The sequence below is a fragment of the Dermacentor silvarum genome, chromosome 7, assembly GCF_013339745.2.
Source record: "Dermacentor silvarum isolate Dsil-2018 chromosome 7, BIME_Dsil_1.4, whole genome shotgun sequence".
Classification (NCBI taxonomy): Eukaryota; Metazoa; Arthropoda; class Arachnida; order Ixodida; family Ixodidae; genus Dermacentor; species Dermacentor silvarum.
The window spans coordinates 71211796-71222533 of NC_051160.1; the positions used below are offsets into that span (position 1 = coordinate 71211796).

General features: G+C 49.7%; 1 non-coding gene across 1 annotated transcript; it reads right to left on the reverse strand.

Annotated features, from left to right (window-relative positions):
• Positions 1-1383: 1383 nt before the first annotated feature.
• On the reverse strand, positions 1384-1574 carry LOC119459774 (U2 spliceosomal RNA). Its single transcript, XR_005193802.1, has one exon. It is a non-coding gene; the product is annotated as a U2 spliceosomal RNA (small nuclear RNA).
• Positions 1575-10738: the final 9164 nt, after the last annotated feature.

Sequence of the window (10738 nt, forward strand, 5' to 3'; positions counted from 1 at the left end):
TAGTTCCGCTTCTGGAACGTTGTCTTCTGTGGGCTCCCCCGAGGCAGGGGGCTCGACACAGGGTTCACCTGGTATGTCTACGGGACACGGTGTTTCATCCGGTTGCAGTTCACCCTCGTGGTTCTCAGGTTCAGGGCTCGCGGGGGAGCTGCTGGCGTTTCAGCTGGCGGCAATTCTACCACATCTTCCTGAGTGGAAGCCAACGTGGATGGCGAGTTGCTGGGATGGCCACGTGGGTGCGTGCTTAACTGCAGAGGCGGAAAGTTCTTAGACGCTGCCTCCGAGTAGGTACGCCGTAGAGAGCAGGCAACAGTCGCATGCGGGTGCACGCGAGCCCATCGGGCCTCGGCTGATGTAAAGCACCTTACCGTACGGCGACAGTGCTTGAGCCAGGGTTTCGCTGGAGACAGGGCACAGGAGAAACATAACGGCCACCTGGGTGACTTTTAGACGCGTTTTTCCCTAATGACGAAACTGGCAGCGTCAACTATTTTAGCCATGTCGGCTTCACTTTTTATGGTAACTTGGTAGCTGCGTCCACCGAAGTGTCGGACGCAGTACACCTCCTCCAGGCTTTCTATTGAAGCCATCGCGTCAACGACGTCTTCGAGACTTGTCCCCTGAGAGAAGACAACATCGAAGGCGAAAGCCTTCTTGGGTGGATGGCTTGTCATGATTGGTACGTCCGCCGACCGAAGAACACCGACACAGGTGAATATAAACAACGTGTGAAGGGTTGCACACAGGTCGTAGCTTGTTCTATTTACCATATTTGTGCAATATCAAAAGAAGTTGGGAGGAAAATAACGTAAACCTGACCGATTAATTTTAGTAATTGCTCAATTACCTTTTGTGACTGTATTTGGTCATTAATCAGTTAAAATTTTGAATGAAGTAATTGTAATCGGTTATTATTTTTTCTGTAACGTGTAGAAATATAGCCTATGCCTCCTGAGAGTGGCTTTCCCGCAGAACTTTGTCGCCCAGTGGCTGAGCTTTTCAAGTACTAGAGAGGGGGCGGGGCAAATTTGTGGGGTAAATCTCTAGTTAGATCGTTGTCATGGTTTAAGAGGGCTTTCACAGCAAGCGCATGCCTGGTGCGTGTGCTGTATACGTTTTGTCTTCAAATAAACGCCTTCAAATAGCCCTTTTACCACACGCGCGCGTGCAAGAACCACCTCTACCGGGGCGGTTTGGCGCTGAGCCGTGCTCCCTCAAGGGCTGCAGAAGATAGCGCCAACCTTTCCCTTTCCCAACGAACCACTTACTACTACCGGGGCAGTTGCTGCACGCAAAAACGGAAGCTGTAGCTAGATTAGAGTGCTGGTACCATGTAAGGCGTGTAATATTTGTATCTGATAAGGTTTTCTCACCCCCCGTAAGGGTGAGTGGGCCGATCCCAGAGTCAGTGCAATACCGGGCCAAACCGTGGCGGGCGTGAAGCAAGCTTCAAGCACCCCACCCCATTCCGAAAATAAGTTGAATATCTCGGGTCCAAGTATGACCCGTATTTGATATTAGGCTCATAAGAACAGTTTTTGTTTTTGTTTTTTACAGCGGAGCTGTTAAGCTTTTCGTAAGTCCGTTTCGTGCCGACAGCAAGCTCGGCCCAGGTGTGCGTCGCCGAGCCACGCAACCTCCTCGCATTACACACGTGCATAGGGTGGCCGCGGCATGCGTGCGCTTCGCCTTCCCTCTCCCGAGCCGAGGAGAAGCAAGTGTTGCCCTAGCCGTGACGTCACTGATCTGCTAGAAAGCTCTGAGCAACCGGAGCGCCGACAGACGTGTCGCCTCTCTCGCCTAGTGAGCACGCGTGCACTGCTACCATGAGGCGTACTGTGGCTACTATGCGTGTGACTTGTTGGAGCGTGTGTCATACCGGCCAGGCCGTGTATGACCTCGCAAGAACTTGGCGAAACTTAGCAAATATTGGCGACACTTAGAATGAGCATAGTTAAGCCATGCATAACCTAACAAGACTTCCTAAAACCTAGCAACGCTTGGTGTTAGCCTAGCCAAGCCATTCATAACATGGCAATACTTAGCAAAACCTAGCAACACTTAGTGCGAACGTAGCCAAGCCATGCATTACCTCGAAAACTTAGCGAAACCTAGCAACACTTACCAAAAGCCAGAACTAGCTCCGCTGTGACCCAGGCTTGCACCACTATAGTCGGGTACAACTTAAGAAGACAGGAGAGGCCCCGCCCAGATGACCGAAGTGCAGCAGCCGATTGCCTCCGCGTCTAAAGAAATAGTCCCGCTGAAGCGCCTCGCCCCAAATTGAAGCGCGAGCTGCCATTTTCTCCGTCGGCGGGGACACCGGCCGGCCGGCTCATGACGGAAGTCTATAGTGCGCACCCATTGGTGGAAGCTCGTATGCATCCGCCTGAGGGGGCAAATGCCGCTGCCTTCTAAAGTTATAGCCGACTATAGTGCAAACTGCCCACATTTTTTTAATATTTGGTACAACGTTTGTACAATTTTGCCAAGAAGGACTGTCATTTACATGAAAACCATATAGTACTAGAATTTTGATGTTAGTTTTGGAGCAGACAAGAAGGTGCGTGTTCGTTTAGTGTTTGTTGAGTATTGTTAGATCTTTTCAGGCTGGCATAGACGGGTGTGTTAGTGTACAAGTTTTCATCACTTGGTGGCGACGTGCTGCGCGTGCACATCACGTGATGCTGCGGCTGTCTCGCTGTTTGTTTCTTGAAAAGTCGCAGGTACTTTCGGCTGCAGAAGCGGCGCATGACGCCGTCGATTTGAGGTCCCATGATCCAAGCGTCCGACCACTATCGACTCCACGGACACCTTCTGGAGCTTCCGCAGCAGGTACTACCGGACAGGCTCATACTTCTTCACTTTCTTCTAGCGGGCTTCTTTCTGCGTTGCAGGTCGGTTGTCAAACGGGCAAGTCACGTCCACGCTGAATGCTTCCTCACCCCTGCAAAGCACAAGATCGGGAAGGAGGTTAGTTGTACCTACTGGCCGATTCTCGTGGGTGACATTGAACTTGGTGGAGGCAGCGGCTTTTACTGGGTTCACGGTCTGGTTGCGGCAGTTTGTGTACGCTTGGCTGTGAGTCAAGCATATGGCTTTCTTAGCTGTATGACTGTGAACACCACCACTCTTAGCCATATGACTGAGAACACCACGTTTTCTTAGTTATATCGCTGAGAACACCACCGCTCTGAGCCATATGACTGAGAACACCACTTTTTTGGCCACATAGCTGAGAACACCACTTTTTGAGCCGCTCTGTGCCATATGGCAGAGAACACCACTTTCTTAACCATATGGCTAAGAACACCACCACTCTGAGCCATATGGCTGAGAACACCACTTTTTCTTAGTCATATGGCTGAGAACACCACCGCTCTGAGCCATATGACTGAGAACACCACTTTCTTAGCCGCTCTGTGCCATATGGCTGAGAACACCACTTTCTTAGCCATATGGCTGAGAACACCACCGCTCTGAGGCATATGGCTGAGAACACTTTTTCTTCGCGAAATGGATGAGAACACCACTCTCTTAGCCATATGGCTGAGAACACCCATTTTTCTTAGCCAAATGGCTGAGAACACCACTTTTTCTTAGCCAAATGGCTGAGAACACCACCGCTCTGTGCCATTGCTGAGAACACCATTTTCTTAGCCATATGGCTGAGAACACCCCTTTCTTAGCCATATGGCTGAGAACACCACTTTTCTTAGCCATATGGCTGAGAACACCCCTTTTTCTTAGCCAAATGGATGAGAACAGCACTTTCTTAGACATATGGCTGAGAACACCACCGCTCTGAGCCATATGGCTGAGAACACCACTTTTTCTCAGCTAAATGGCTGAGAACACCACTTTCTTAGCCATATGGCTGAGAACACCACTTTCTTAGCCAAATGGCTCAGACCACCACCGCTCTGTGCCATTGGCCGAGAACACCACTTTCTTAGCCATATGGCTGAGAACACCACTTTTTCTTAGCCACTTGGCTGAGAACACCACTTTTTCTTAGCCAAATGGCTGAGAAATCCATTTTTTCTTGGCCAAATGGCTGAGAACACCACCGCTCTGTGCCATTGGCTGAGAACGCCACTTTCTTAGCCAAATGGCTGAGAACACCACCAATCTGTGTCATATGGCTGAGAAGACCACTTTCTTAGCCAAATGGCTGAGAACACCACCACTCTGTGTCATTGGCTGAGAACACCACTTTCTTAGCCAAATGGCTGAGAACAGCACCACTCTGAGCCATTGGCTGAGAACACCACTTTCTGAGCCATATGGCTGAGAACAACACCGCTCTGTGTCATTGGCTGAGAACACCACTTTCTTAGCTAAATGGCTGGGAACACCACCACTCTGTGCCATATGGCTGAGAAGACCACTTTCTTAGCCAAATGGCTGAGAACACCACCACTCTGTGTCATTGGCTGAGAACACCACTTTCTTAGCCAAATGGCTGAGAACACCACCACTCTGTGCCATTGGCTGAGAACACCACTTTCTTAGCCAAATGGCTGAGAACACCACCACTCTGTGCCATATGGCTGAGAAGACCACTTTCTTAGCCAAATGGTTGAGAACACCACCGCTCTGTGCCATTGGCTGAGAACACCACTTTCTTAGCCAAATGGCTGAGAACACCACCACTCTGTGCCATTCGCTGAGAATACCACTTTCTTAGCCATATGGCTGAGAACACCACCACTCTATGCCATTGGCTGAGAAGACCACTTTCTTAGCCAAATGGTTGAGAACACCACCACTCTGTGCCATTGGCTGTGAACACCACTTTCTTAGCTAAAAGGCTGAGAACACCACCGCTCTGTGCCACTGGCTGAGAACACCACTTCCTTAGCCAAATGGCTGAGAACACCACTTTTTTAGCCATATGGCTGAGAACACCACCGCTCTCTGCCATTGGCTGAGAACACCACTTTCTTAGCCAAAAGGCTGAGAACACCACCACTCTGTGCCATATGGCTGAGAACACCACTTTTTCTTAGCCATATGGCTGAGAACACCACTTTTTCTTAGCCAAATGGCTGAGAACACCACTTTCTTAGCCATATGGCTGAGAACACCACCGCTCTGTGCCATTGGTTGAGAACACCACTTTCTTAGCCAAATGGCTGAGAACACCACCACTCTGTGCCATTGGCTGAGAACACCACTTTCTTAGCCATATGGCTGAGAACACCACTGCTCTGTGCCATTGGCTGAGAACACCACTTTCTTAGCCAAAAGCCTGAGAACACCACCACTCTGTGCCATATGGCTGAGAAGACTACTTTCTTAGCCAAATGGCTGAGAACACCACCGCTCTGTGCCATTGGCTGAGAACACCACTTTCTTAGCCAAATCGCTGAGAACATCACCACTCTGTGCCATATGGTTGTGAAGACTACTTTCTTAGCCATATGGCTGAGAACACCACCGCTCTGTGCCATTGGCTGAGAACACCACTTTCTTAGCCAAATGGCTGAGAACACCACCACTCTGTGCCATTGGCTGAGAACACCACTTTCTTAGCCAAATGGCTGAGAACACCACTTTTTCTTGGCCAAATGGCTGAGAACACCACTTTCTTAGCCATAAGGCTGAGAACACCACCGCTCTGTGCCACTTTCTTAGCCAAATGGCTGAGAACACCACCACTCTGAGCCATATGGCTGAGAAGACCACTTTCTTAGCCAAATGGCTGAGAACACCACCACTCTGTGCCATATGGCCGAAAACACCACTTTCTTAGCCATATGGCTGAGAACACCACCGCTCTGTGCCATTGGCTGAGAACACCACCACTCTGTGCCATATGGCCGAAAACACCACTTTCTTAGCCATATGGCTGAGAACACCACCGCTCTGTGCCATTGGCTGAGAACACCACTTTCTTAGCCAAATGGCTGAGAACACCACCACTCTGTGCCATTGGCTGAGAACACCACTTTCTTAGCCAAATGGCTGAGAACACCACCGCTCTGTGCCATTTGCTGAGAACACCACTTTCTTAGCCAAATGGCTGAGAACACCACCACTCTGTGCCATTGGCTGAGAATACCACTTTTTCTTAGCCATATGGCTGAGAACACCACCACTCTGTGCCATATGGCTGAGAACACCACTTTCTTAGCCAAATGGCTGAGAACACCACTTTCTTAGCCATAAGGCTGAGAACACCACCGCTCTGTGCCACTTTCTTAGCCAAATGGCTGAGAACACCACCACTCTGAGCCATATGGCTGAGAACACCACTTTTTCTTAGCCATATGGTTGAGAACACCACCACTCTGTGCCATATGGCTGAGAACACCACTTTCTTAGCCATATGGCTGAGAACACCACTTTTTCTGAGCCAGATGGCTGAGAACACCACTTTCTTAGCCATAAGGCTGAGAACACCACCGCTCTGTGCCACTTTCTTAGCCAAATGGCTGAGAACACCACCATTCTGAGCCATATGGCTGAGAAGACCACTTTCTTAGCCAAATGGCTGAGAACACCACCACTCTGTGCCATATGGCCGAAAACACCACTTTCTTAGCCATATGGCTGAGAACACCACCGCTCTGTGCCATTGGCTGAGAACACCACCACTCTGTGCCATAAGGCCGAAAACACCACTTTCTTAGCCATAAGGCTGAGAACACCACCGCTCTGTGCCACTTTCTTAGCCAAATGGCTGAGAACACCACCACTCTGAGCCATATGGCTGAGAAGACCACTTTCTTAGCCAAATGGCTGAGAACACCACCACTCTGTGCCATATGGCCGAAAACACCACTTTCTTAGCCATATGGCTGAGAACACCACCGCTCTGTGCCATTGGCTGAGAACACCACCACTCTGTGCCATATGGCCGAAAACACCACTTTCTTAGCCATATGGCTGAGAACACCACCGCTCTGTGCCATTGGCTGAGAACACCACTTTCTTAGCCAAATGGCTGAGAACACCACCACTCTGTGCCATTGGCTGAGAACACCACTTTCTTAGCCATATGGCTGAGAACACCACTGCTCTGTGCCATTGGCTGAGAACACCACTTTCTTAGCCAAAAGCCTGAGAACACCACCACTCTGTGCCATATGGCTGAGAAGACTACTTTCTTAGCCAAATGGCTGAGAACACCACCGCTCTGTGCCATTGGCTGAGAACACCACTTTCTTAGCCAAATGGCTGAGAACATCACCACTCTGTGCCATATGGTTGTGAAGACTACTTTCTTAGCCATATGGCTGAGAACACCACCGCTCTGTGCCATTGGCTGAGAACACCACTTTCTTAGCCAAATGGCTGAGAACACCACCACTCTGTGCCATTGGCTGAGAACACCACTTTCTGAGCCATATGGCTGAGAACACCACCGCTCTGTGTCATTGGCTGAGAACACCACTTTCTTAGCTAAATGGCTGAGAACACCACCACTCTGTGCCATATGGCTGAGAACACGACTTTCTTAGCGAAATGGCTGAGAACACCACCACTCTGTGCCATTGGCTGAGAACACCACTTTCTTAGCCAAATGGCTGAGAACACCACCAATCTGTGCCATTGGCTGAGCACACCACTTTCTTAGCCAAATGGCTAAGAACACCACCACTCTGTGCCAATGGCTGAGAACACGACTTTCTTAGCCAAATGGCTGAGAACACCACCACTCTGTGCCATTGGCTGAGAACACCACTTTCTTAGCCAAATGGCTGAGAACACCACTTTTTCTTGGCCAAATGGCTGAGAACACCACTTTCTTAGCCATAAGGCTGAGAACACCACCGCTCTGTGCCACTTTCTTAGCCAAATGGCTGAGAACACCACCACTCTGAGCCATATGGCTGAGAAGACCACTTTCTTAACCAAATGGCTGAGAACACCACCACTCTGTGCCATATGGCCGAAAACACCACTTTCTTAGCCATATGGCTGAGAACACCACCGCTCTGTGCCATTGGCTGAGAACACCACCACTCTGTGCCATATGGCCGAAAACACCACTTTCTTAGCCATATGGCTGAGAACACCACCGCTCTGTGCCATTGGCTGAGAACACCACTTTCTTAGCCAAATGGCTGAGAACACCACCACTATGTGCCATTGGCTGAGAACACCACTTTCTTAGCCAAATGGCTGAGAACACCACCGCTCTGTGCCATTTGCTGAGAACACCACTTTCTTAGCCAAATGGCTGAGAACACCACCACTCTGTGCCATTGGCTGAGAATACCACTTTTCTTAGCCATATGGCTGAGAACACCACCACTCTGTGCCATATGGCTGAGAACATCACTTTCTTAGCCAAATGGCTGAGAACACCACTTTCTTAGCCATAAGGCTGAGAACACCACCGCTCTGTGCCACTTTCTTAGCCAAATGGCTGAGAACACCACCACTCTGAGCCATATGGCTGAGAACACCACTTTTTCTTAGCCATATGGTTGAGAACACCACCACTCTGTGCCATATGGCTGAGAACACCACTTTCTTAGCCATATGGCTGAGAACACCACTTTTTCTGAGCCAGATGGCTGAGAACACCACTTTCTTAGCCATAAGGCTGAGAACACCACCGCTCTGTGCCACTTTCTTAGCCAAATGGCTGAGAACACCACCATTCTGAGCCATATGGCTGAGAAGACCACTTTCTTAGCCAAATGGCTGAGAACACCACCACTCTGTGCCATATGGCCGAAAACACCACTTTCTTAGCCATATGGCTGAGAACACCACCGCTCTGTGCCATTGGCTGAGAACACCACCACTCTGTGCCATAAGGCCGAAAACACCACTTTCTTAGCCATATGGCTGAGAACACCACCGCTCTGTGCCATTGGCTGAGAACACCACTTTCTTAGCCAAATGGCTGAGAACACCACTTTTTCTTGGCCAAATGGCTGAGAACACCACTTTCTTAGCCAAATGGCTGAGAACACCACCACTCTGAGCCATATGGCTGAGAAGACCACTTTCTTAGCCAAATGGCTGAGAACACCACCACTCTGTGCCATATGGCCGAAAACACCACTTTCTTAGCCATATGGCTGAGAACACCACCGCTCTGTGCCATTTGCTGAGAACACCACCACTCTGTGCCATATGGCCGAAAACACCACTTTCTTAGCCATATGGCTGAGAACACCACCGCTCTGTGCCATTGGCTGAGAACACCACTTTCTTAGCCAAATGGCTGAGAACACCACCACTCTGTGCCATTGGCTGAGAACACCACTTTCTTAGCCAAATGGCTGAGAACACCACCGCTCTGTGCCATTTGCTGAGAACACCACTTTCTTAGCCAAATGGCTGAGAACACCACCACTCTGTGCCATTGGCTAAAAATACCACTTTTTCTTAGCCATATGGCTGAGAACACCACCACTCTGTGTCATATGGCTGAGAACACCACTTTCTTAGCCAAATGGCTGAGAACACCACTTTCTTAGCCATAAGGCTGAGAACACCACCGCTCTGTGCCACTTTCTTAGCCAAATGGCTGAGAACACCACCACTCTGAGCCATTGGCTGAGAACACCACTTTCTTAGCCAAATGGCTGAGAACACCACCACTCTGTGCCATTCGCTGAGAATACCACTTTCTTAGCCATATGGCTGAGAACACCACCACTCTATGCCATTGGCTGAGAAGACCACTTTCTTAGCCAAATGGTTGAGAACACCACCACTCTGTGCCATTGGCTGTGAACACCACTTTCTTAGCTAAAAGGCTGAGAACACCACCGCTCTGTGCCACTGGCTGAGAACACCACTTCCTTAGCCAAATGGCTGAGAACACCACCACTGTGCCATTGGCTGAGAACACCACTTTTTTAGCCATATGGCTGAGAACACCACCGCTCTCTGCCATTGGCTGAGAACACCACTTTCTTAGCCAAAAGGCTGAGAACACCACCACTCTGTGCCCATCATGGCTGGAACACCACTTTTTCTTAGCCATATGGCTGAGAACACCACTTTTTCTTAGCCAAATGGCTGAGAACACGCACTTTCTTAGCCATATGGCTTGAGAACCACCGCTCTGTGCCATTGGTTGAGAACACCACTTTTCTTAGCCAAATGGCTGAGAACACCACACTCTGTGCCATTGGCTGAGAACACCACTTTCTTAGCATATGCCTGAGAACACCACTCTCTGTGCCATTGGCTGAGAACACCACTTTCTTAGCCAAAAGCCTGAGAACACCACCACTCTGTGCCATATGGCTGAGAGACTACCTTTCTTAGCCAAATGGCTGAGAACACCCACTCTGTGCCATTGGCTGAGGAACACCCTTTCTTAGCCAAATGGCTGAAGAACACCACCAGCTCTGTGCCATATGGTTGTGAAGACCTACTTTCTTAGCCATATGGCGAGAACACCACCGCTCTGTGCCATTGGCTGAGAACACCACTTCTTAGCCAGATGGCTGAGAACACCACCACTCTGTGCCATTGGCTGAGAACACCACTTTCTTAGCCAAATGCTGAGAACACCACCACTCTGTGCCAATGGCTGAGAACACACTTTCTTAGCCAAATGGCTGAGAACACCACCACTCTGTGCATATGGCTGAGAACACCACTTTCTTAGCCATAAGGCTGAGAACACCCTCCCGCTTCTGTGCCACTTTCTAGCCAAATGGCTGAGAACACCACCATTCTGAGCCATATGGCTGAGAACACCACTTCTTGCCAAATGGCTGAGAACACCACCACTCTGTGCCATATGGCTGAGAAC